Below are 27,765 nucleotides of genomic sequence, written 5' to 3' on the forward strand. Positions count from 1 at the left end.
CATGCAAAAAGAGAAATGCAAAAATCAGGTTTCTTGGTGGTGTGTCATACAGTCAAGCAGGGCGAGTATATGGAGCTGGTAAGTCTCCTTCCACTCGGATAACTGTATTGGTAGGTCAAAGACATGGTTTTACGGTGTTCAAATGCAATGTGATGGTATATCATGCAATAACGTTGACATTCATGTGCAGTATCTTCAGGTCTATATCATTCATAATTAAAGTATGCCCAAATTAATCGTGCTATATTAAGAATCTGAACTTTCATGCCGATGTATACTACGCGCCAAAGATCGTACCTGAAGTGTACATCAGTTACCCCTCCTTCGGGTGTGACAAGGGCTTCGAGGGGGCTAGGTAAAGAGGAACAACTGGACATTAACGGGGTGGGGTTTGTATAATACTTGCGGTTTGTAGCTGAATTCTGTCGCGGGCGGATACCTGACGCTCCGCTCCTCGCGCCTCACGTTACGCTGCAGCTGCCTCTTGTGACCCGGAAGTAGCGGGGCTCCGCTTCCGGGTCATTTTTGAAGTCCTCAATTCAAGGCAATAGAAAAGAGACTTGGCGCCTATTACTGTTAACTATATCGCGAAGTAAAGATTATGCGATTATGAATAAAAAAATACGTTGTTGTCAAAACGGGGTGATTCTGATACTTCACTACAAAAAGTAATGTATGTTGTGGATGAAAATAAAAATAATAATGAAAATAAAAATAGTAAAAGGACTGTGGGTTAGTTAAGAGTTCACACGAGGTGTTTTTAAATTCGAGGGCATACAGAATATAAAAATAATTATAAAAATAGAAGACCGTGTTGCTCACTGCTGCCTCTATTATTGCAACTCTTGGATTGGTGTCCTGTGTTGTGTCTTATGGAGGCAAACTGCATTCATGAATGGAACCTTCAGGGAATGTGTGATTTCTTCATTGTCATTCCAATGAGGGAACATGTTTATTGTCCCAGCACGCTCAGCCAAGGAATATTATCATTCAGACCTCTTGTGTCTGTCCCCAAACGATGGACCCAGCGTTGTTCCTTTTCAAAAAGGATTCTCTCTGCGTTACTGTTCTTTATTTCCAAAGTTTCGAGGATGACCCAGTTAAGGTCATCCACTGTGTGTTTTTTTTCCAGAAAGTGACTAGCCATCTTGGTTGTGGTCTTTTTACATTTTACGTTGCTCCGGTGTTCTACAATCCTTTGTTTGGCTTTCCTACATGTCATGCCGATGTACTTAAGATGGCAAGGGCAAGTGATCATGTACACTACATGACTAGTATTGCAGTTAGTGTGTTTCAGCATTCTCCATTTGAAATTGGGAAGTAGTTGTAATTCTTTATACCGCTTCCAACTACATGTGTCACCATCTACAGCCCAGTCACTGACAAAGTTAAGAAGATCATTAACAAAAACTGGAGGATTCTCACGTCTGGTACACTTTCTTGGCCAAAAACCGAGATTTGCCAATAGACGGAGTCGGAACTTGAGAGATATCTTGGTACACACGAGACCGTCTGTAGCAAAACAAGGACAACAAACTAATCTATGGGGGAATCCCCCTATTATTGGTCATTACCCGTGTGGCTCATGCTCAGTCTGTAATCTGACTCAACCAACCAAAGAATTACAACTACTTCCCAATTTCAAATGGAGAATGCTGAAACACACTAACTGCAATACTAGTCATGTAGTGTACATGATCACTTGCCCTTGCCATCTTAAGTACATCGGCATGACATGTAGGAAAGCCAAACAAAGGATTGTAGAACACCGGAGCAACGTAAAATGTAAAAAGACCACAACCAAGATGGCTAGTCACTTTCTGGAAAAAAAACACACAGTGGATGACCTTAACTGGGTCATCCTCGAAACTTTGGAAATAAAGAACAGTAACGCAGAGAGAATCCTTTTTGAAAAGGAACAACGCTGGGTCCATCGTTTGGGGACAGACACAAGAGGTCTGAATGATAATATTCCTTGGCTGAGCGTGCTGGGACAATAAACATGTTCCCTCATTAGAATGACAATGAAGAAATCACACATTCCCTGAAGGTTCCATTCATGAATGCAGTTTGCCTCCATAAGACACAACACAGGACACCAATCCAAGAGTTGCAATAATAGAGGCAGCAGTGAGCAACACGGTCTTCTATTTTTATAATTATTTTTATATTCTGTATGCCCTCTAATTTAAAAACACCTCGTGTGAACTCTTAACTAACCCACAGTCCTTTTACTATTTTTATTTTCATTATTATTTTTATTTTCATCCACAACATACATTAATTTTTGTAGTGAAGTATCAGAATCACCCCGTTTTGACAACAACGTATTTTTTGATTCATAATCGCGTAATCTTTACTTCGCGATATAGTTAACAGTAATAGGCGCCAAGTCTCTTTTCTATTGCCTTGAATAGAGGACTTCAAAAACGACCCGGAAGCGGAGCCCCGCTACTTCCGGGTCACAAGAGGCAGCTGCAGCGTAACGCGAGGCGCGAGGAGCGGAGCGTCAGGTATCCGCCCGCGACAGAATTCAGCTACAAACCGCAAGTATTATACAAACCCCACCCCGTTAATGTCCAGTTGTTCCTCTTTACCTAGCCCCCTCGAAGCCCTTGTCACACCCGAAGGAGGTGTAACTGATGTACACTTCAGGTACGATCTTTGGCGCGTAGTATACATCGGCATGAAAGTTCAGATTCTTAATATAGCACGATTAATTTGGGCATACTTTAATTATGAATGATATAGACCTGTAGATACTGCACATGAATGTCAACGTTATTGCATGATATACCATCACATTGCATTTGAACACCGTAAAACCATGTCTTTGACCTACCAATACAGTTATCCGAGTGGAAGGAGACTTACCAGCTCCATATACTCGCCCTGCTTGACTGTATGACACACCACCAAGAAACCTGATTTTTGCATTTCTCTTTTTGCATGACACATGCTTGCTGGATAAAGAGAGAGTTGACACTGCCATTTACTGGGGGTTACGAAGTATTGCCATTTTAAGTTGCTTCAACTTGTTTTGTCTAGTAGTGAATTCACTCCGCTATGTGTCTCCCTTACCCTTATTTCCCTTTGTGTATGTCTCTATTATGTTTGAATTATAGGTACATCGCGACCTTGAAGAAAAGAAACAGGTTGATAATTTCCCTTTTCTAAACACTTGCTTGCTAAAATTTTGTAAACCAGTATCACTTTCACCTATCACTACTGGTCCTGAAGAAAGCCCTTAAGTCCGAATCCCGGCATAGAGGGCTGAAACATGTCGGCCATTTTAAATCTTCATGAATGCTAGTGCGTCCTGAAAACTTAATCTTTTCAATAGAGCGCACACTAATTGAGCATTCCCCTAAGGGATGCACCCGAACCCAGACCTAATAAAATTCCTATTTCTGGTTATTCGGGGGATTTTTAACTATTTTGCACATTGTCCACATCACTGGGTCACTACTGTTTTTACCAAGGGTAAGATGCTCCTGGTGGAGGCTGCATACCGAAACTAACCCTATGATTATGCACACACGTGTTTGAAGAGCGGAGAACCAAGATATACCGCTTACCACACTACCCAACACGTGCATGAGGGTTTTTTATTGGAGACACCGTTGTACGATCTCCTGCATACCCTGGTTCATGCAGGACAAGTGATCCCTCCCCATTTGATTTTTTGGTTTATAGAATAGACTACTGGCTGTGCAAGGGATGTCAGTTCTCTATAGGGCAAGGAAAGAGTTGCTTACTAACTCCAAGGAAGTAAAGGGCAACTAGAACTTATATTCCACTTAGGCAATATGGCAGAAAGCCTATTTGGCTGTGGAAAAAGGCACTGGGTAATGCTTGATTTAAACAAGCAATACACAAATTCTTGCTTGGTGCATATATTACACTTTTGATTTATCCATTTTACCATGCCTACACTAGGTGCAGGGGTGACCGGCACGGATCAGGGGTGGCGGGGCGGGGGGGCAATTGTGAGGGGGGATGTAATGAAATGAACAAAAAAAAGTACCTTATCGCTGCTTCTCTCCTCTGTGTCGGACTCGGGCATGACCACGAAGCAGGAAGCACCCAGGACTGTGGGCTTGGGCATGTTCTCCACCCAGGATGTACTGCAGCCTGCGTGGAGAACTTGAAAGTGCGCATGAATGTTTGGCTGGCCCGAAGGGGCCGGCCATACATTCATTCGCAGTTGTAGTAGGCAAGCCACTCCTCCCCTGTCCTGCTATGAGAGCAGAGCAGCCAGGCCGGAACCCTCCCGGCCGCAATGCAGCAGGAACAAATAAAATTAAAATAACATTAAGTTATTATCATTTTATTTTTCATTTAGTTACACTGTTTCAAAGCTGTGGGGTGACCATCCTCTTCCTTAGTGGAGGAGCCGCCACTGACTAGGTGCTGTTTTACATGAAACTCTGCCCACAGTCCTCCTCTTCTCCATGTGAGAATTGAACTCACTCCTTAAAACCCAAAATTTGGGTGGGCCTATTTCCTGTTGTTGTCACTATTCCTACCCATGGAAGTGAAGTATTGATTTTATTGGTAGACTTGGGGAAATGCAAGGTGGATGGAAGTTTGTGGCTCCTCGCAGATTCCAGAACTTTCACAGAAATGTGTAGAAAATTTGTGTTTTAGTCAAAGTTTGAGATTTGCAAGGGATTCTGGGCAAAAAACGTGGTGAGAGCCATGTATGTCTGTCCACCCTGGGTACTGCTTGGTGTCTAGTTTTCAAAACTGTAGAGGTTGGCTAGGTTTCCCCAGGTGCCGGCTGACCTAGGGTCCAAAATCTAGAGCTACCACATTGGGAAAAAAGGGTCTGTTTTCGGTGGAAAAATGTGATGCGTCCATGTTGCGTTTAAGGCCGTTTCCTGTTGCGGCCTCTAGAAGTACCCACAGAAGTGAGGTACCATTTTGTATTGGGAGACTTGGGAGAATGCTAAGTGGAAGGAAGTTTAGGGCTCCTCACAGATTCCAGAACCTTCCATCACAGAAATGTGAGAAACATGTGTTTTCTTCAGTCAAAGTTTGAGGTTTGCAAGGGATTTGGGGTAAAAGAACTTGGTGACAGTAATGCAAGTCAGCACACGCTGGATACCACTAGGTGTCTAGTTTTCAAAAATGTTTAGGTGTGCTAGGTTTCCATAGGTGCCGACTGAACTAGGGTCCAAAATCTAGGCAATTACCATATTTATCAGGAGATATCAGGGAATGGCAGGTGGACATACGTTTGAGTCTCCCTGCAGATTCCAGAACTTTCAATCGCAGAAATGTTTTTTTGTGTCAAAGTTTAAGGTTTGCACGGGATACTGGGTAAAAAAACTTAGTGAGAGGCATGCACGTCATCCAAGCCTATATAGCCTTGGGTGTCTAGTTTTCAACAATGTATGTTGGTTGGGGTTCCATAGGTGTTGCCTGAGCTAGGGTCCAAATCTAGAGCTATCCATATTGGAAAAAAAGGTGCTGTTTTCGGTAGAAACATGTGTTGCGTTTAGGGCCTACTCCTGTCACAGTCACTAGACCTACCCACAGAAGTCAGGTACCATTTGTATAGGGAGACTTGAGGGCTTGCCGGGTGGATGAAAGTTTGTGGCTCCCTGCAGATTCCACAACATTCCTTCACAAATATGAGTAAATGTATTTTTAATCAAAGTTTGAGGTTTGCAAGGGATTCTGGGAAAAAAAATGTGGTGAGAGCCACACAAGTCAGTCCCCTGGATACAACCTAGGTATCTAGGTTTTAAAAATGTGCAGGTTGGATAGGTTTTCCTAGGTGCCGGACGAGCTGGGGCCCAAAACCTAGAGCTACCCACATTTGAAAAAAGGCTTGGATTTCGGTGCAAAAATGTAATGCATCCATGTTGCGTTTTCAGCCATTTCCTGTCGCTGGCAGTAGCCCTAACCACACAAGTGAGGTGCCATTTTAATTGGGAGACTTGTGGAAGGATAGAATAGTAGAACATTTGTTATTACCAATTGGATTTTGCTGCATTTGTGCCTTTCAAATTTAAACCAATATATAAAAAACATGACATTAAGAAAAAAAAACTCTAAATCCTATGCTAGTATGGGTACCCACAAATTCAGAGATGCACAAATAACCACTACTCCTAAACTCCATATCTTGTGCACATTTCAGAAATACATAGGTTTCCTACATACCCATGTTTCACTCTGCCTATTTCACTATATGAATTGGTCTATACTTGGTACTCAATGCAAAACCATTGCACGGTGCAGCCCAGTTGTTGGCTCTGGGTACCTTGAGTTCTTAGCTACCCTACATTCACTATATATCCCTAGAACCAGATGGGTATAGCAGACATAAAGGTAAATGGCTTTTGTAAATTGCCATTGTGACGAAAAGTTACAGATGAAAATGATGTCACAAATACCCATTTTTTACTACTCATTTTCAATATTTATTTAGTTCAACAGTTATTTTTCTTTGGAAAGCCTTGATGGATCCACGCATATGACCCCTTGCTGAATGTAGAATTTCATATACGTTTCATAAGTCTATAGCTTTTCTGGATCAACCATGGGTTTAGCACTGGTTTCCATCACAAACTGAAAGTAGGTTGAGAACACAAAAATAGGGAAAGTAGGCTGCAGCTTAGAAAAATACCAAAACTGTGGTACAAAATTAGATTTGCATCATCCTGAAAGCTGGGAAGATGGTGATTTAGTACAGTAAATTGTTTGCGCATTACATTTTTCTGGGGAAAAAAAACAATCACTTTTATCTGGAGCACTTTGTCCCATATTTTAAATTTTTTTTACTCAAAATGTTGCAATATATATCCTATTTTTCTGTCCCCTCCACAAACCCTAGGTACCTTTAAAATCATCAGGATGTGGGGAAAAAGGCACATTTGGCATGGATACCTGAAGTGGAAAAAAGTTATGGAACCCTAAGCTTGAACTATTCCAAATAGCCAAAATTGACTTCAGAGGGGGGAAAAGCCTCAAACAGTTAAGGGGTTAACAATGCAAGGTTTTACATCGCACTGAATGTTGTTACTATCGCCATTGATTTTAATATTGTTTTAATGGTGTATTATAACATATTTTCTGCTTTGACTAATGTGGCGACACTCTGACAAAGTCTTACCTATTGACAATGGTACCTTATGTTGTAATATTGCACCACCTGATTGCATAGATTGCATAGGTGTGTAATTATTGTGTAGTACTTTGTAGTGCATGTATAATTAAGTACTTTTTCTTTTTATAAGAAAAAGCACTGGCTGTACAACAATTTATTGAAAGTTGTTTTAGCGTTTTAGCGTACCAGTGTGATGGGATTATTAGCCCCAGTAGGTCTAGGACTGCCCTGCTTTGCTACAATGAGAGAATCAAGTGCTATAATGGGGTACTTTCAACTAATAACCTACTTTCTTACAACTACCACCAATAGTATTTACACAAAAAAAATCTAATTATTTCTAGTGTTGGGGCTCTCTATGGTCCACCTCCAGGCAACACTTCTGATTTCCATATCAGTAGAGAAGTTTAGTGTGGCAAAGTATGGGAAAGGCTTTGTGATATGGAACTACGGAGAAGGAGACATAGAAAGAAATTAATAGATATTAGTGATGGTCTGTACACTCTTCCCTAAATCTTCCCTTTGTGAAACTCCTCTTATTTTCACCTCGTGCTGGCCCTTTGAACCTCTCTTGTCATCCGCTGTTTTGTTTTACCTCAAACAGCAATCAGCAGATAACTTTGCATATAAATCAGTGGTTACACTCTCAACAAACCGATTTCGTGCTGTTTTGTAATTGATATTAGAACTTTAAACCTAGTTACTTACGGCAGTCAAAGCACTGAAGTCTTGTAAGGAAGGTCTCAAGCAGCCTACTGCAATAACGTTATGAAGATGAATAAAGTTTCTCTTTTTTAGCACATCAAAGTCACAGAAACGTGTGTTCTTTATAATTGCTATTTTCCTTGTGTTCTCTGCATGCAAGAAACATGACGCCATCTAACATAATTGTTTCCACTTCTTTAAGTCAAAAAATAGTTTTCCCAAATTAGCCAATCATTTTTGTGCTCGGGTCTTTAAAGCTCCCAAAAATAGAAGCATGCTTTATTAGCAAAACATTGAATACTTTAAAAAAAAAAAAAATGGTGAGGCCCATCAGCACCCTGAGGACGACCCGGTCTCCCTTTGTGTTCAGATTTTCTTTGTGGACTCAGGAGGTACTACCACTCTTCTGTTCTTTCTGAATTACTCTGAATAGTGGACACCTTGACTTAGGTGGGGCTGCTTTTACAGCAGAAACCTTTCCAAGATAGCCACGTAATTCGGTCTTCAGGGAGGTGTATACCTTAACCCAGTTTTGAACCACAAAGTACCTATGCAGCTGTACCCAACAATATTTTTTCACCTTAAACTGTCTTATGCTGCTTATGTGAAGCCATATGCTGCATTAAAGTACCCTTTGATCTAACTTACCATACCAGTGTTTACAAGGACCAGAGAGGCAATATAACCACCAGTGACCCCTAACTGATGTAACTCACAGGGTCTTTTTTTTCCATTCAGTCCTGACAGTCTCCTGCTTAACAGTTACAGTATCCACCCTAGGGACTTGAAATAATGGCATTCTGACAGTTCTCCTTTATCCAAAATAGTCATTGGGCGGGCTTGGATGGATTTTTAAAATGGAATAAAGTTAGTCAGTGTGGAGCATGGATAGCGGATGTGGTTTCCAAGAGCATTCGTTGAGACCATATCCTTCAGAAGATACAAATTACCACATACGAGAAGTATACCATTTATAATATAGCAGTTTACAAGCCTCAAATTCCAAGTCTCCATTGACCAAAAAGAAGAGTGGATGTTTACACTAAGGGCCTAATTATGACTTTGGCGTTTTGGAGCGGGGCCACCCCACCGCTGCCCTACTCCAAGAACGCCAAAGCTGAATGACATTTTTAGCCTCTTGCGGGTGGTTCTTTGGTGGTCCCACAGCTGTGCCTATGAAAAAGGCACAGTAATGGGAGCATCAAAGTCAGTTCATGCATGGCATGGACTGATGCAGTCATGCCATGCAGGAACTGGGGTGCATGCACACAGCATGCACCCCATGGCCCTGAGGTAACAGGGGGACCTGTGGGCCCTTGTTTGTTTCCTCTATGCCACAGTTTTCATGGCGGGCTCACCGCCATGAAAACTGTGGTGGAGAGGAAACTTGTAATATTCTTAGCAATGCCGCAGTGGCACGGCCAAGAATATTGCAGCCTCAAGACAGTCGCAAACCTGCAAGGGATCTCTGATCCCTAGCGTTTGTGGCCGTCTCATGGTGGTCCAACCAGCCATTTTGTAATAGGGTGGTTAGACCACAGGTGTGGTGGTGCCCGCACTACCACCGTGGCTATGACTGTCCATTAAACCGCCATAGTCATAATTGGGCCCAAAGTAATGAATACTAGCTTCAATAGTGAAGTGTTTACAAGAAAATGGATTTTTAAAGCCTCATGTAAACATAATTTGTACACCACAGGATTGACTTGCTGCAAAGAATAATAAGTACCAATGAACCAGGGACGAAAAAACTTTTTTTATCATTGAATTCTAGATTTCTGGTGGATAACCGCACCTATTAACTGGGTTTGTATAGAGGAATATCCATTCTATACTTATTGACAGCCTTTTGTAAGGTTATTTTGACTTGTTCAAATGTCCAGTGACTTGTGTAATTACATCATGAATATGTTCCTCTTGTCTTTTAGCATTTGGTGTTTGACTATTGTCTGGTGGATATAAAACGGGCAAGAAGCATAGAAGAAAATTCATATGTACTATAAAATGGTGCTACTCCAGCAGATTAGTAACATGCATTGTTCTAGGCAATCTTGGCTACCTAGAGCAGATCAACCATAACTCAGAGACTTCTGTGATGTAATATTAATCATACTTCTTCATTTTCCCAACAGATTGTGGATGATAGCTAGTAGATAGAGCAGATTACATTGTAAACGCAGAACACCAAGGGCCAGATTTATCAAAGTGTCACTCAACACAGTGCAGTAGGCATCAGTGCTGCTCTGCGCTGCCTTGTGTGACAGGGAACGAGCAGGAGAGCACTGTCACCACAGATCTATGGCACTCTCCTCTCCCTAGCACTGGCGCAAACTTCTGCTGCTGAGCGCCATGCACACACATTTGAGCAATTGTTCAAAGATATGTATGTGACTCTAGAATAGGTTTGTACTGGAAGGGTTCCTTTCCAGTGCAAAACATTATGACTAGACAACTTTTAACACATTTCGTTCTATGTAACTGTGCTATATAGTGCAGCACAAATGTTCAGTCGGAATAGAAAGGAGATGTGAAAACATTTCTCCTTTTAACCCCTTGTTTCATGTGGTGTTAATTTGTAAGCCAAAACCCCATAAACTATTGTTAGTAGATAGGGTTTTGCGTCAAAACCCATGGGTGGTTACATGCGAATGCCCACGTGCCACCCATGGACATCCCCCTTGATGCTAAGTAAAGCAAAGCAGTGCTTTGTGATGGTTTACACTACTTTCAGACTACTTTTCAGAGCAATTAAAGTTTTGCACTGAACAGTAAATTGATAAAAAACTGTTTTGTGCTGGTTTGCTTCACTTTTGTGATTCAAACCCAGTGCAAAATGTTAGTAAAACTGGCCCCAGGTTTGCCAAAACCATGATGTGAACTGGGTGCCTCTAGCAGATAGCCCATGCAGTCGAGCAATACTAGTACTAACTGAGGCAACTGCCTCACATTGGACAGGCAAAAAATGGGCCTGCTTTCTAAGACTATCAAGGACTACTAGAATTACTTTTTTGTCTTATCTTGTGAAACTACTTCACATTTCTGGAGCATTTTCTTCATGTCCTTCCCTATAGTAAGCCATGAGAACTTTCTTAAAATCATTTCCACAGACTTTACCACTCCAGGATGGTTAGCACTTGGATTTGCATACCACCATTGAAAGAAATGTCCTTTGCAATTCTTAGTTGGAACACACAAGACTATTTTGTGTAAAGTTTTCAGGTTCGGGCCTTCTGAGATTCCATTTTTCTACCTATATTTTTACAACCCATGTTTGATGGCTTCTCAAAACTCAGCTTCTTTGATAAAACAGATCACTTTCTTTTTACCCTTGATTGTTTGTTGGTTAGCGCCCAATGGAGTTGCAGATGAATCCTGTCTGGTTAAATCATCAGCTTTTCAATGTTGGTATCTGTCCAAAAAGTAACTACAAAGTCAAATTAAGCTGAAGCATCACCAACACAACAGACATGGAGAAAGTATACGAGCAGAACTCATAAACTCTAAGTTTCTATGATCGGTATTCACACTACCTGTGTGTTTAACCCCAAGTGGATTATGCCTCTTTAACTGCGTTCCAAATAGCCAGAAGTTCTGTTTCTGCAATAGTATATTTCTGATCGGCCTCATTCAACTCTGAGGCATATAAAAAATTAGGTGCAATTGACCTGTTCTTCCTTGTCTTTCACACCTTTGGGACAAGATTGTCGCAGTTGCCTCTTCTGAAGCATCTGCTTCCACATAAAGGTTTCTCTGGTTAAGGGTGAGCTAACACAGGAGCTGAAGTAAAATACATTTTTAGATGTTTAAAAGCTGATTAGCTTTAGGAGACCATCTACAAGGAACATAGTTCCATTAAAGTAGAGTAATTAGGTCACCAAATGAGCAAACTGATCTATGAACCTGTGGCAGGCGTTTGCAAAGCCAAATCCGAACATTCTTTTTTCTATTTTTCTACTTCTTGAACCTTTCTGTCTACCATTCAATCACCCTGAAGAGGATAAATTGGTACCTAAGAATTTGACTTTAGAGACTGGAAACTCACATTTGCTCAATTTGAAAAATAAGCGATTCTCGTGTAGCACCAGTAAAATGGTGGAAAGAAGTTTGACATTATATGAGTATATCAGTATAACATCAATATATACAATTACAAAGCAAAATAAGTATTCACATAACACATTACTGAGAAAAATATTGAAATGCTACAGGAGCTTTGCACAGGTCAACTGGCATCACAGTAAATTCTTGCTGTACATATCCAGTCTTCAATGCTGTTGTCCACTCATCTCGCCTTCTGATTCTTTTAACCAGGTCCTACTCTCTGATCAGATCTATTTTTGTGTAGATAGTAGCATGCTTTACCTGATCCAACAAGACAGAGTTGTGTGCCAATGCATAACATTTTTACAGTAATGTTATTCAAGGTCAGATGGTCAATGCACACAATTCCTCATTTACCTAGAGCACAAAAAACAATGAAAAAAATGTTTTTCTAAATAATGCCTAAGTTATTTGTTCTCAGATTCACATAAAGCCTACATTCTACCACAAGGCACTACTGCTCCTGGAATAAGGTTGGTTGGAGCATCATATGGCCTATGCGGAGGTAAAACTTCAGATTGCTCTTCACTGAATAAACCAGAAAAATTGTCATTATGGCGGTACATATGTCTTTTTTAAAGGCAGGTGCTACAGAACGAAGTAGAGCTAAAGATTGATAAACTCTCAGATGCAGAGCTATACCTGAATAACTGAACAGTTGCATACAATTTCATCAGCCCACCAGACACCTACGCTGCGCCTTACTCTCATTCGCACACATTCCCTGCATCCACAAAAGCAAAATTAGAGGTTGCTCATTCTCCTACGTCGCACCCAAGACATGGATTGACCGCGCTCAACACATCAGAGCCTTCTCCTCACTTCTTGAGTTCTACAAGAACCTGAAGACCTGGCTCTTCCTATAAGCACCTTGGGGACCACAAACTTACACACCTGCCCAAACACCTGGATACCCTCTTTGGGTGATTAGTGTACTATACAAATCAATATAACATAACATAACTGAGTTGCAGGGAAATAATAGGATCTCAACAACGTGGTTCTAACACTCCAGTCAATAGTTGGGTTCTGTCTGATTAACCACAGCATACCTCAAATAAAACTAAACATCTTTGTATCTATGATGCTAAACTGAACGGATTCGTTTTGAGTGGCTAATTTCAAATATATCTCTAACCTAAAACTAAAATTATGCGAAAAAAATTGGTCCAAAGGAAAGAAAACTTCCATCTAACACTTGCATGGCCTACGGATGATCGCTCTTTTCAAATGGAATTTGTAATCCTTTGGTAATAATGGTGTACACAAAATTGCTGGTGACACCTTGCGATCATGACCGCTATGAATTCTCTTTGGCCCAAAAGCATCAGACTTTTTTTTCATATAAGACGGTAGGAGTTTACTTGAAGTCTGTACTAAGTAAAGGGATTCCTAATCGCTCAAGATGAACTTTTCTTCTGAACTTGAGCCACTCAGTTTCCCATGAGATTCTCTCGAGCGGCAGCGGATTTTCTAGAATGAGATGCAGCATTGCTTGTTTAAAGCTTAGATAGATGGACATATTTTCACAGAATATCACTATAGATACATGGTCCATTTTTCCTTTTTTGATCATTCTCTTGCTTGGTTAAGAAAGACATTGTGAAGCTTTCTCCATAGATTCTGAGGCAGATTCTAAGTTATTAGTTGCACGTTTGTTTCTATCAAAACGTGGACTTTGGAATACGCTTTCTTCTTATCTCCTTTTCTTTCATTCATTCTGTGTTCTAGAAGCAGAGTACGATTTATTAAGTGCAAGTGGTTAAAATTCTGTATTGCCAAGGGCATGCAGCTATTATATTTAAGAGAGTCTGCTAATGACCATGAGCCTGAACATCACAACATTGCCACAAACACCTTCTATTTAGCCACCTTATAGCACGTGGTGACCCCTGAACATTTAGTCAATGATACACATGTTGCTACAAAATGTCCTAGATGAAGCATGTTGGCTGTACTGTTCGAGCTGGAATGTTCCTATGGGAGCAGGATGCACACGGATTTGCAAATGACTATGTCAAATCGAAGTTGGCATGATTGGCAAAGAAATTGATGGATTGGGACGACTCCCCGCGTAACTACCCCTGGGAAAGATTCATTCTAGCATTCCATCCATCATTTTTTTATATGTATTTTGTGTACATCGGTGCAATCCAAAACACCAGAGTAAATAAACACATATCAACACATAACTATCACATATACTTTCACCCTATTTCGGCGCCATCAGTGTGATGTGGTGATCCACTCATACTTTGAAAATGTAACCGTGGAAAAGCATAATAAAATAAATTGTAAATGCTACATTGAGTGTAATACTTGTGTAGAACAGTGTATTGTGAAGTAGGCACGTACACTCGCTCCTGCTGTCATTGATTATTAGATTTAATCCAAGAACAATGCACAAGTACACTATGTGGCTATGGGAAGATTGATGGCAGAGGACGTGGACCCTTAATGTGAGCACCAAAAATAATGCCACCACCATACCTTGGGGCAATGACATAAAAGCTGGCAAGTGTCACTGTGTGCCAGGCCTTCTAAGTTGAGTGGCGTGATTGTGTCCCTTCCACACATATCGGACTTTCAGAGGCCCCATCCTTTAAGGAAAGCTTCCTCCTTCCCAACATGCCAGGTACACCATAGCTATAACAAAGACATTATGAAAACATGGCCGCCCAAGCACCATGAAGCACAACGTAAACACATAGCAGCTCGTACTGGAACACGCTCAATACTTGCTGAAAGATGTGACATGAAATGATTTGTTCTTAGGAAACAAGCTGATCTTTCTCAGTTTAAACGGCTTGCCAGACCTGCAAGGCATGCTGTAAGTTTTGGTTACCTATCCAATCATTTAAAGTCACGTCACGGTAATGACTAGTTCTTTTGAGATGTGGAGCGAAAATAAACAGCTGCGCTACAATAATAACAGTTTCACAACATATAGTTTGCACGTGAGCTGAAAAACATTTTCCAGGAGCCACGAGGTAATGAAGTAATGGAGTAGTCGGCGTGCCAAGAAATAACTTACAACTGGGGTTTCCCGTTGCAAAAATGGCTTTCTGTTTTGTTTTTTGTTTCAGGAAAGCTCTGAGAGGAGGGGTTAACTTTTTCTAAATCAGGTACTTTACTAAGTGAATTTTTTTAAACAAACGAAATGTGTCATATTGGTGAATTATTAAATACTTCTTGCCTCACACAGGCTAAAGGGCGCTTTAAGTGATCAAAATACAGGGAGCACCGCAATGGCCACTGATGCTTCGAAAAACGTTGGCTTCCCCAAGTTGGCATCTGAAATGATCATCTTGTAACAGCAGATTCTTGTTTGGATTTTACACAGCTCAGAGTCAAAAGGATCAGTGAAGGTAAGTACATTATGCAGCAACCAGGGCTTTAAGTGGGATGACAAAACTGGGAGGTCTCTCAAAGGGGAGTGGCAAATGGAATTAAGGGCGTGGTTTAAAAACAAGTAAACTAAAAATATGTGCTTAGCATAGTATTTTGCTGTTTCTGTCATTGCATCCATATATATAATACAACAAGTAACATCATACCTACAACAAGTCAGGACTATTGGCTTTGTCAATGGTTGTTAGTTGCATAAGATAAATAAGCAGCAACTATGGCCTGAATATAATATTGAAAAAGCTTCCACTTAAAGCCCTGGTTACACCACGACAATGTTGCTGCTCCTGCATTTCAAAAAGAGAAGGGAAATCCAGAGAGAAATGACTTTCTTTAAAGGATTTCCCTTCTATAATGCGTTAGGAGAAGGGAAATCCATTAAAGAGAGTTATTTCTCCTGTCATTTCATCTGGGACGAGGTCATGCGGTAACCTCTCCACTAGTGAGAAGTGAGCAGTGTGAGCACACGCACACTTATGCAGTCCGGAAAAAAACGGACCGCCTGTGCACAAAACAGAGTCCGACAGTGTGGGGCCGCAAGGCCCGTGGCAGCCATTCGGAGCCCGCCCGCTGCCTCTGGCGGAGGCCTTGCCTGCCGCCTCCCGCCAGCTGATGGCGGCGGCACGTGAGGTCTTCATAAGGAGGAGTTGGCAGCAGAAACGCGCTTTGCGTTTTTTATTGGACCCCGCCATGCCTCCCGTGCTTTCCCCAGTTCCATACTACTTGCCTGCTGTATTCCTGTTTCCACGCCAGGATGAGTGTTGTTTCTGCTCCTCTCCGGCGTCCTTTTCTGCTTCCGGTATTTTCTTGGTGTTTCTTCTGGGTTAGAAGATTCTATTACAGGACCGGAGGCTTCGTATTATGCTTCTCTTTCTAAAAACTACATTTCCCATGATGCTTGCCCATACATAACATCCTGTATAGCCCCAATAAGAGCTGCTGCACCCGGTGTCTCCTCCTCTTTCTTTGCTGCTCACGCAGAAAGTTAAGTGCTTCAGAACTGTCATATGATATTTGTCTTTTTGTATTGTTAATGCATTTGTGACGATTACGATTGTATTGCTATGCTTGCACGTAGATCGCGCTACGTTTTTAAACTCTGCTGTTTTGTTTGTAAACACGCTTCGCGCTGATTGCTAAAATAACTGGCTCAACCGCGTGTAACGCGCTAGTGTTTCAGCTTCATTCGCAAAGCTATACTTTCCAATTTTAATGTTCTTACACTTCCGCACGCACCGCTCTGCGTTTAAGCGTTTCAGTGATGCAGCGTGTATCGGAGGCATCACGCTGATTACCCATGCTAATGAGCCCCGGCCGGGAGAGTCAACTCCAAGAGGCTCTCGCTGAGAGCAGAGCTAAGGCTTTATGCGGGCGGCCCCCGGGCTCATAATTATTCACCCGCGTAGATAAGGGGCTTCAGGTCAGTTTGTGTTTGCGCTCCTTCAGGCCTAAAAAATTTCTTCAATGCGGCTGTGCCTAATTGTTTGCCCGCTCACGCGCGAAAGCCCTTCTCCCGCTTCCGGCGGGCGTAAATGCTGTCTTTGGACTTCCAGCCTTAGAGAATATGGGAGAGCCTCCCGGGTTACTGCACTATCGCGCTGCCTTTCGCAGCATGCTTGCTAGGTGTTCTTTGTGTCTGGTCTCTCGCTGCGGCCCACTCGGCCGTCTGGTCAGACTTCCTTTGGAAGCACACAGTATAGCGGCTATCGCTACCTCCCTCTGGAGCTGTAGGTGCAGTGTACGTCTGGTGTCGACATCTGCTATTCAATCACGGTGGCTTGCGCTCAGGATAGCTTATCCTATTTATTGAATGTATCCATGGGTATTTTACCTTTACAGTGAAGGCCTGACGGACCTCTGCTATGTTTATTCAATGTGTTTATATGTTTTTACAGTGAAGGCCTTGCAGCTCTCTGTTACATATATATTCATAAGTATTTATACCTGTTATAGGAAGGACCTTGCAACTCTGTTTTATCTACTGTTCCTTTAGTTTCTCATACCTATCGAGCGTTCCCGCCAGGGATTGGTTTTGCGCCAGCGGGCGAGATAATTGACATGTTCCTGACTGGTTGGGTTTTAGCAATGTGCGCCCCAAATTGCATTGCCTGCGCAATTTTGCATTATACGCTCATGCCCTAACTGCCTAGTAGATGAATATGTGTCACTACACGAAAGGCTAACCCCTACCGGTCCCGTAAACTGAAAACGCTCCCATGGGAGTGGATATAGCGTGCTCTCATTTTACATATTATCTCTATACATATTGGTCCAGCTGGACACAAAATACATACGCACCCAGGAGAGCAAAGCACTGCGCTGGGTCCCCAGCATACCTACTAAGCCACTGTCAGGTAGTGGTTAAGGTATCTTAATATATACCGAGGATTATTGTGTTCAATGCAGGCAGGTAATATGTTGTTCAGATCTAGTTACTTCGGAGTACGTCCATGTGTTTTATAAGAGAATACTCCCATTCATGGCGCAGTTTCGCGCTTACCCGCCAAAGGCCGTCCCTAGTGGCTGAGTGCGGATTAGAGCCGATGACGCTCCGGGGGGCGTAACCCAATAAGGTTCAATTTATGCCAGTTTGGATCACGCACTTCGCACGCGTTCCCAGTTTGCTCCTAGGTTCCTAATGCCTTATGTTCAAATGGAGCAATTTTTGTCTTACGCCTTTCCGGGCTGTAACAACAGGAGGCCTCGGAGGGCGCACACGCTCCTTATAACTAGACACGGCTCGTACGCCCTTGTGGGCTGGAATGACTTGGACTACAGCTTTGCTGAGGAGTCAGATATATTATTATTATTATTGTTTCACTTCCAGTGTGCAAAGGGTTGGCTCCCCCTTTACTCCTCCGTGATTTGTGCCTGGCACTACTATATTGCAATCAGACACCCTTACGCAGGCAGGGTGAGATACAAGGAGGATGAAATCTACATTAAAGGAGCGTTTCGCCCCAGAATGAACTGTGTGCCAATCGGGATTTCCGTCCCGGTGTCGGTCACCAGGGCCCCAGGAATACAGTCCCCAGCACGGGGTAGCAAGTTTCCATGAACGCCCATCATAATTATTCACGCATTTCCTTTGGGCGTTGTTGTTGTTTGTCTAGTTTCTTGTCTTGTTTCATTTCTTGTCCTTTCCTCCTATTTCTCTCTCCTAGCGCTAGGGTTGGTCTTCTTCCTACCGTCGATGTACGCTTCCTCCTGATTTTAGATCTTTATAAGAAGGATTATTCCGGAACTGTCATGCTAGATGGCTCAGTCTTCTGGTGGCTCCGCGGGTTGCAGTGAACACGATATTTTTTGGGGTGCATTTTTCGTCTAATTTCTTCCAAGAGCTGCAATTCCTTTTTTCTGCAAAATGGATAATTTAACCATGTTGAATGGGTGATCTTTCACCATTAGCTTCGTTGCTTAGGTATCTAGAGCATATGCACAACTTTTAACTTTCCCCTAGGTTCCCAAAAATACTTCATAATAACAGTCCTTTACGTTTGCACTTTTTATGGCCATTTTCGGTTATAATCCCTTATGATTCAGGGTTGCAGCTTCCGGTCCCTTTTCGGGAATACACAATATCATGGACGGTTCCAGCTACTCTTCAGTTCCCCTATGCATCAGGGGGTTCGCCTTCCCATCAGTAAATCGTTCACTGACTTGTCTCTGATGGTGCGATCCTTCGCGTATTATTTCCCTCAAAGCTTATTCTGGAGCTTTCAATACATGAGTCCCTTCGGGCACTTGTTAGTGTGCTGGTATTATTACCTTCGTTCATGTTAGTTTCTGACTCTTGTGCAAGGTATTTGTAGCCATAGCTACTGCCAAATAGGAGGTTTTTCCTGATCTGCTTACTGTTGGAAGGGTCAAATCCTAATCTCTCAAACGACCTTCCAAGGCCTTCCATTGGGAAGGGGTGTGGTGCCAAGGACTGATGCTGTAATCTGGGTATCACGGTTCGATCCTCTGCGCCAGATTAGCCCGGCACCATGTGACTTGGGCAATAGCTGGCTTAATCTTCATGACAGCCCTGCGTCTTGAGAAGCCCTTGCGAGTGATCATTCGCGCTTTACATTGTGGATTATTATTATTACACCTTCACTGTCCGCAGAAACAGATCCTAACATCTCGGTTGTATGAAGGTTTCTATGCCAACTTCACCACCCGGGGCGAAGGGTTGTGTACTGCTCAAGGGCTTTGTATCCAGTCACAGGACTCTACTGTGGGGTTAAATTTCCCCTACATGACGGACGCTCTTCTATCCAAATGTTGCACATATTGATTTTTTGCTCGGCTTACTTCAGCCGTTCAACCGTTTTCGGCTAGTATTTGCCAACAGAGGGTGAATGGATGGGCTCGTGCCAATTTTTCGTCGGGTAGTCTACCAACTCTCTCCCAGATTTAATATTCCTTTCCAAGGGAACGGGTTTTCTTTGGCTTTCCCTATGTATAATAGTCTATTCATACATGCTACCCAGGATTAGATTCCGGTTTATGCGGTGATGCTAGGATTTTCTACTAGGATCACAGCTTACCAGGATCTGCTGTATAACAAGTTTCCAGCTTCAATTTATGATTTACTGTCTTATAATTTACAAAAGGTCTTTGTTACTGTGATTTCGATAGCTACTGGTTCGCATCTGCTATAAAGCAGCAAGGGTTCCTACCCAACTGTTTGGGGCACATTCTGTTCCAGGTGCTTCAGTATCCAAGATATATTAATGGTTGGTTGCATTACACAAATTATTTTAACAGGTGCCAGCAACTATACTAACCACATGGTTGAGGACTATTATGTCTGGGAATAATTTCATACCAAATGTCCGGTCACAGTATGTTCCTGATGCCATGGTTCTTAATGTTATGATTATTTCTGAATGTTTAATCTCCTCAAGGTCTCGATTTCTGAATTCTGTTTCAGCAATTATCACAAATCGGTGGGTGATATAAATGTTGTTGTGTATTATAAGCGTTAAACTAGCATAATACGAAGCCTCTGGTCCTGTAATAGAATAAAAGATTTGCTAGCATTCACGCCAAGAATTTTCAATTCTATTAAGGACACGGAGGCGAGGATTATCCCACCCGGTTATTACTATATTGGTAATAATTACCCACCCGCATGTATTTGATATGCTTTTTAAGCAAAAGTTACGGGTTCTTCCTGTCTCGTTCCTTTCAGGTTCAGAACAAACGACGGAGCAGGTGTGCTTCTGGTTTCGAAGACGTAATTTCCAAGTCGGAATGTGGTTCTTCTCCGTTGGAGGATGGTTATTGGGATTTCCTCTCCTTGGTTTTGGACTGCAATTATTAATGTTACTGACTGTTAAGCTTCGAGTAAAGAAGAAGGAGCAGGTGTTCTTCTGGCTTGGAAGACGTAAACTTTCCAGTTTGAAGATGGTTCTCCATGTTGAAGGATAATTATTGGGACTCATATCCCGCGAATTGGACTGGATTCATTAATGTGGATTGGATTTATTAATATGTGGTCTATATAAGTTCGAGCAAAGAAAGAGGAGGAGACACAGGGTGCAGCAGCTCTTATTGGGGCTATACAGGATGTGATGTATGGGCAAGCATCATGGGAAATGTAGTTTATTTGCATACAAAACGTTTTTCATTGGCTGCTGTGAGTAGCAAATTTAAGAAAGAGAAGCATAATCCTCGCCTCCGTGTCCTTAATAGAATTGAAAATTCTTGGCGCGAATGCTAGCAAATTTTTTATTCTTTGGTGCTGCTGAGACAGCTCGCAACATTGTTTCCTCCCAGTATTGCAGTGCAGTTTAACTCTTTGCTGCCTAGTATTCTGCCCCTGTAAGAAAGGAAAAGAGGTATTTAAAAAAATCTTTGTTTGAGTGGTGGTAGGCTACAATACATTTTGTTGCCAGTAAATCCACTCTTATACTTATCTGATAAAAAGGCTCCTTTGTTGTTGAGTGTTTGTTCCGCTCTGTATCTGCTGATTTGTTCTTTGATTGTCTAGTAATCATACCTGTAAGAATTATAATGAGACCACGAGTACTCACATTAGCGTCACAGATTGACCCAGCATTATTTTTGTCACATATTTTCTGCATTCTGTTTTGTCCTGACTATGGAAATTAGTTTTTTATTTTTTCCTGCTTCAGTCAAACAAGAATGATATTTTTATGGGTCTATTGATATTTGAAAGTGGTTTCTATTGAGGTCTGTATATCTTATTTACATCCTTGTTTGTGATTAAACTACTGCAGTCTTTATAAATAATAAGTGTGCCTTTATCTTCTAGATGCCTTATGTGAGTTCTACGTTTTAGTGGTATATGTTCTCTGCATTTGATTAAGACAAAACCTTCAACAGGTAGGAATGCAGAATAATTGATAGCTATACTACCACCTACTAGTGTATAAATATATAATTACCCATGTGTCTTCTCCTTAGGGTGCCTTAGTAATACATCATCGGATGAGCCAGTGGATTCAACCCCTTCTCCCTGTCCTTGTTTTGTGTCCCCTACTTCCCCACCTTCCCTCTTTTGCTTTGAATGAGTTGGGCGAAGGAGGTGGGTGAGGGAAGTTGGGACCTAGCATCTGCTCCATCCATTTTGCTCCTGCAGAAGACCCAGGTGAGCCTCACAGATAGAGACCCATTTCAAGGCCCTCTTTAAAAAACTCCAGGTGTTCAGCACCGGTAAGACCCTGCCTACTTAAAGCCCCGGCAGCAACTCTATTCAAGGTTAGCAATGTGCGCGGGTGATGCCTCTGCATTGCACATGTGCTGGTGAGACTGAACGGGAGAGGGGAGAAGATACTATACGAAACTGCACAACTTCACCACCATTGGAGGGCGGAAGACAGGCCTTAGTGCTCTGCCAACTCCCAACACCCAACTGTCTGTGCCAACTGCTGACTCTCCCACTTTGATTGGCCTGGTGTAGGGGCCCCATGGAGCGCACCAACCGGAATGTGCTCTTTAAATTGTTGAGACGCCTTTGCAGAGCGTGCCCAGCTTGCGGTGCGCAGCCTGTGTTTTTGGTCGCTCTTGGTCTGAGGTGTGCACTCACTCTGTGGTCCCCCACGGAGGGCTCTTACGTTTAGCCCTCAGTAACCCCTGGAAAGTCGCCGGCCCCTGGTGCAGTCTGGCTGGTGGTGCTCGAGGTTCTGAGGCACCCAGCTCCTTCAAGACATATCAGTGGTCTGATCCCAAGTTACTCTTTCATATCAAATCTCCATCATTGGTAGGGTCCATAGAACACAAACTCGTCTCCCGTTCGATGCAAAAAGCACTAAATCTAAAGAGGGGGACAGGGCGAGCTCAGCAGATTCTGGCGTAGATCCCTCGGAAGATGATCCCACTGAGGTTAAGCAACTGTTTGCCATTATACAAAAAGGTCTGCTGGCAATGGATGGTAAAATTGACTCTTTGGTGTACCGACTAGACAGGATGTCAGAACGCCCTGATAAACAAGCGGAGCACACAGACATGGCCGAACATAGGATCACCGAGGTCAAGGAGGCCCAGACCGAGACAGAAAGGTGCAAAAACAAATGGCTAAAACCCTAGCCTCGCTTCAGGATAAGGCAGAGGACTTGGAGGCCTGGTCCCGTTGCAGCAACAACGGGCCTACCGGAGTCCACCCCAATGGGCAATGCTGAACAATTTACAGAAAAACTGTTCATCTCCATACTGGGCCACAATACCTTCTTTGAACTCTTTGTGATTGAGAGAGCGCATCGATCACTGGGCCCGCGTCTCCCTCTAGGTGCTCCACCACGCCCAGTGAAAGCAAAGCTTCTGAATTACCAAGATCGCAACTCAGCCCTGAGGCAGGCCAGGGAACTGGGAGAGCTCTAATATGAAGGTTCAGCGATTTCACTTTATCCTGACTTCACCGCCAAAGTTCAAGACGCTCAATGACTCTTCAATCCCCTAAAAAAAAAAAAAAATCCGGGACCATAACATCTCCTATGCTATGCTGTATCCGGCGAAACTAAAGGTGAACCTAGACGGCACTTCCCGCATTTTCACATACCCTAAAACTCTGCAAAAAGCCATGAAGGACATGCTCAAGAAATCTACGCTAGAGGCTGCGCAGGAACACGCAACGGAGGTGGAGGATGGCGCTCAAGGAGGTTCCCTCGAGGACAATGACTAGAACAATCTGACTGAGATACCTTCACACTGTAAAGTATTGTTTCCTGTTTCCATAATGCCCGCATATTTTGCTCTGTTGTCATGTTGAGACGGTGGGTATGTCTCTTCCTTTGTGTAGATGGGTTCCCGAGTTGGTTGCCCGCCGAAATCACACTTTACACCCCAAATAAGTAATAGATATATTCATGTTTCATTTTGTGCTAAAGGCAGTTATTTATGCTCACACGTTACAGTCTCCTTATTGTAGATGTTTTGATGATTTTCTTCCGGTAGGGATAATACATCACTGGGATTGTTGCTTATAGCATAGCACTGGTCTACTAAGCCCGATTCAGTTTCTCCTCACCAATAATTGATTGCCTCTATACACATAATTCTATATGGCTAGAAGCCGGTGGCTGCTTGTAGTGCTTCGGTAACATCCGCCCCTGAGTGTTACACACTACATGGCTAGTCGCCATCTTTCCGTAGAGTGGGGAGGAGGGCGGGTTTGATTAGGCCGCTCCACGATTGGGGTGACATGGCGTGGATGAGGGGAGGCTGGGTTTGTTGTGAAGTATTATTTGTTTTCCTTGGTTTTTCATATTTTTTGTTTTTGTTATTATTTTCAGAGACACATACACAATGGTATACCTGTCGCAGCTACCACACGATTTGCTCTCCGACCAGATATCCTTAGAGCACTTTGCGACAGTTACAACTCTCTACACCACCCTTGGCGATGGAGACCACATTAATGTTTTTGTCCTGGATCGTTAGGGGTCTCAATGATCAACGTAAGACAAGGAAAGTTATGTTGTATCTCACCAGGCGCACTATAGATATCACCCTCTTACAGGAAACATCTCTCCCAATGACACATCTCTCACAAACCCGAAGCAAAATCCGTGGCACAATCCATGTTGCAGGCTTAACCTCACATGAACGAGGGGTTCTCACTTGGATCAACCCCAAATGTCGCCTCACACTCGAGGAACTGCACACAGACGCTAATGGCAGGTATGTGGTCTCCCGGTGTAAGGGTAGGGTCTTGGATTGCATACTAGTTAATGTGTACGGTCCCAATCACAATTGTCCCCAGTTCTTTCATGACCTGCTCACACTGGCTCAGCATTTGCCTGACATCCCACAATTATGGGGGGGAGACTTTAACTGCACACTTAACCCTGACCTGGGTCGATTGGGGGCACGGCTCGTAGACAGCGAAGGCCCTTCTAGCTGCTCTGATGGAATTGCATCTAATTGATGCGTGGCGTACCCGTTCTGGTGTGCCAGGTTGCTTTACACATTACTCTGCGCCCCGCAATCTCCATACTGAATAGATTATTGGTTCCTGGCAGGCTCTCTTAGGCAACAAATACGCAACTGTGAGGTATTTTCACGCACTTACTCGGATCACTCCCCTTTGTTACTCACACTGGCTACTTCTGTTAGGCGTCCCCCCGTTTACATGGCGCTTCTCCCATACGCGTTATTAGATGAAGCCTTTAAGACGGAAATGTTGGAAACTATGGAGACCTATTTTGCAACTAACCTGGGCTCGGTTCCGCACTTTTCTACCATTTGGGAGATCTTCAACGTATATGTGCGAGGGGTAGCCATATCTAAACATTCGGGGATTCTGAAATCGATTAGAGGGCGGTTAACGTTCTTGGAGTAAAAGCTTTCGTACATAGAGAGAGACATGTGTGCCTCTGGTGATCCTTTATTACAGACCACACTTAAGGAAACACTCAAAGAATATCACATGGAGGCAGACAAAGAGGTCAGGATGATGGGCAAATACGCAGTGGCGCGAGTATAAGGGGAAGGGGAGCGACCTGGTACGATACTATGAATCTCATGAGAGGGGTGACACTACTCAACCCAGACAGCTGGTCTTAGAGGACGGGGATACTGTTGTAGACTCGGATGGAGTAGCTGAACATTTTTGGCAGATCTATACAAAGCTATGATTCAGTCAACATCCTCTGATATGCTAGAGTACCTGGAATATATTAAGTTGCCCTGGCTGTTGGACTCTCATAGAGAGCCCCCTTGAAGCGTGGGAGATACATTCCGCTTTGTCTATCATGCGTTCAGGCAGCGCCCCGGGGCAGGATGGGCTCACTTTGGGATTCTTTAAGAAATTTAAGGACCTCCTGACCCCGACTTACTCACTCTGTTAGAAGAAATGTCTGAGGAGGACATTATGCCCCCTCGATGAGGGAGGTGCTCCTTGTCGTTCTATTGAAACCTGGAAAACCTCCACAACACTGTTCCTCTTATCAACCGCTCTCACATTTGAATGTGGACACAAAGATCGTCGCTAAACTATTAGCTAATAGACTGAGGCCTCTAATGCCGACTCTTGTGGGCGTGGAACAAGCCGGCTTTATATCAAGATGTTCACTCACACACAATCTACGTACAGTCTTCGGAACCATTCAGCATACCAAACCGGACTCCAAGGCCGCTGCGATTTTCCTCGATGCTGAAAAAGAATTTGACTCTGTGTAATGGAACTTTATGTGATAGACCCTGGAAAGAATGAAGCTGGGTAGGGTCTTCATACGCCAGGTCAACACGTTATACACAGACACAAGGGCCTGAGTGCGGGTGGGAGATGTAGTCACTGCCCCTCTGCAGATATCACGGGGTACCAGACAGGGATGCCCACTCTCCCCATTGCTATATGCATTGGTGGTGGAACCGCTAGCCTGTGCAATGCGCTAATATCACAGTTACAGAGGGACTCGGTCGCAGCGTACAATCTCATTATATCGGCTTAAGCGGATGATACTTCGCTCTATATTAGCAACCCTGCTCAAAACGTATCTCCTGTCCTCCGTGAGGTAGTGAGATTTGGTGAATACTCAGGGCTAAAAATTAACTGGGAGAAATCTGTTATATTTCCTCTCACCCCGGCGACGCTCCCTGAGGAATTAGACTTTACCCTGCAATGGATCACGGACCCAGTACGTTATCTGGGTATTCAGGTCCATACAGACCCGGACCAGGTATTCCGTGAGACTTACGATCGGGCCATCAATAAGCTCGAGGAAGATATTGCGAGGTGGATTCGCCTCCCCCTCTCCATTTTGGGCAGAATATCCCTAAAAAAAATGGCGGTTCTTCCCATATTTTTATTCCTGTTTCTTAATATTCCGATGGTATTATCTGCACAGTTTTTAAAAACTCTATGAACGCTATTGATTAGAGTGACTTGGGCTGACAAACAACCTTGGGCAAGTTGGGCGGTCCTCACTTTACCATACTCTATGGGAGGACTTGGAGCGCCTGACCTTGACTTATACTATCGAGCAGCCCAGGCCTCACACGCATATTACTGGCTAAACCAACAGACACCCCCTCCGCATCTGCTCATAGAGCGACTGTCCACAGCCCCCGCCCACTTGGCAACCACACTGTTCCATGCCCCGCGCTACAGGTGTCTTAGACTCGATCAACGCCACTACGCATGCTTGGCATAATCTTCTTAATCGACAAGCCCGTTCAATTTTATACTCCCCGGCTATCCCTATTGTTTGGTGTGAATGGCTTCCGACACTCACTCCACCAGAAATGATAATTGCATTGCATTCCCTGGGTCTGTATGCTATTGGTGACTTCTTCGTGGACGGGGTTGGTAGGGATGGTAACAGTTTGTTACATATTGAGCCCTCGCCATCTGTTTTAAACACCTTCCATTACTTCAGAGGCCGCAGTGCACTGCGAGAAGTGCTCAGGAGGAATTACAGGAACCCCCAGAGGTACACTCCTTCACAACTTTAGTTTGAACTAGCTCCCTGAAACGACCGGTATCCCTAATTTATTCTAGAATCCATGAAGCTCCGGCGACACAAAAGCTGGGCTTGATTGGCAAGCTGACTGAGAGATCATGAAAGATGATACCATGTAGACATGTTGTTGCAAGGCTACCAAACAACTCTCTCTCTCAATGGCCGGCACCGCCTTATACAATTTAAATTCCTTAACAGGATATACCACACACCAGTGCGGTTGCGCAGATTTGGGCTACGTGAGACAGCTGACTGTGAGAGATGTGGAATGAGTGAGGCTGACTTTATAAATCTCGCCTGGTTGTGCCCCACTATTGCGAACTTTGGGCTACAGGTCTTTGCCAAAATAAGTGCAGTCACACAAGAAACCCTCAGCCCTGACCCGTTGCTAGCCCTGCTTGACGATTCTAAGAAACTGCAGAAATCAATCAGATGTTTGGTCGATATGGCCCTATTAATCGCTAAGCGGGTCCTTGCAATACAATGGTCGCGAGGTTCCCCTCCCACCTTGGAACA

The sequence above is a fragment of the Lissotriton helveticus genome, chromosome 7, assembly GCF_964261635.1.
Source record: "Lissotriton helveticus chromosome 7, aLisHel1.1, whole genome shotgun sequence".
Lineage (NCBI taxonomy): Eukaryota > Metazoa > Chordata > Amphibia > Caudata > Salamandridae > Lissotriton > Lissotriton helveticus.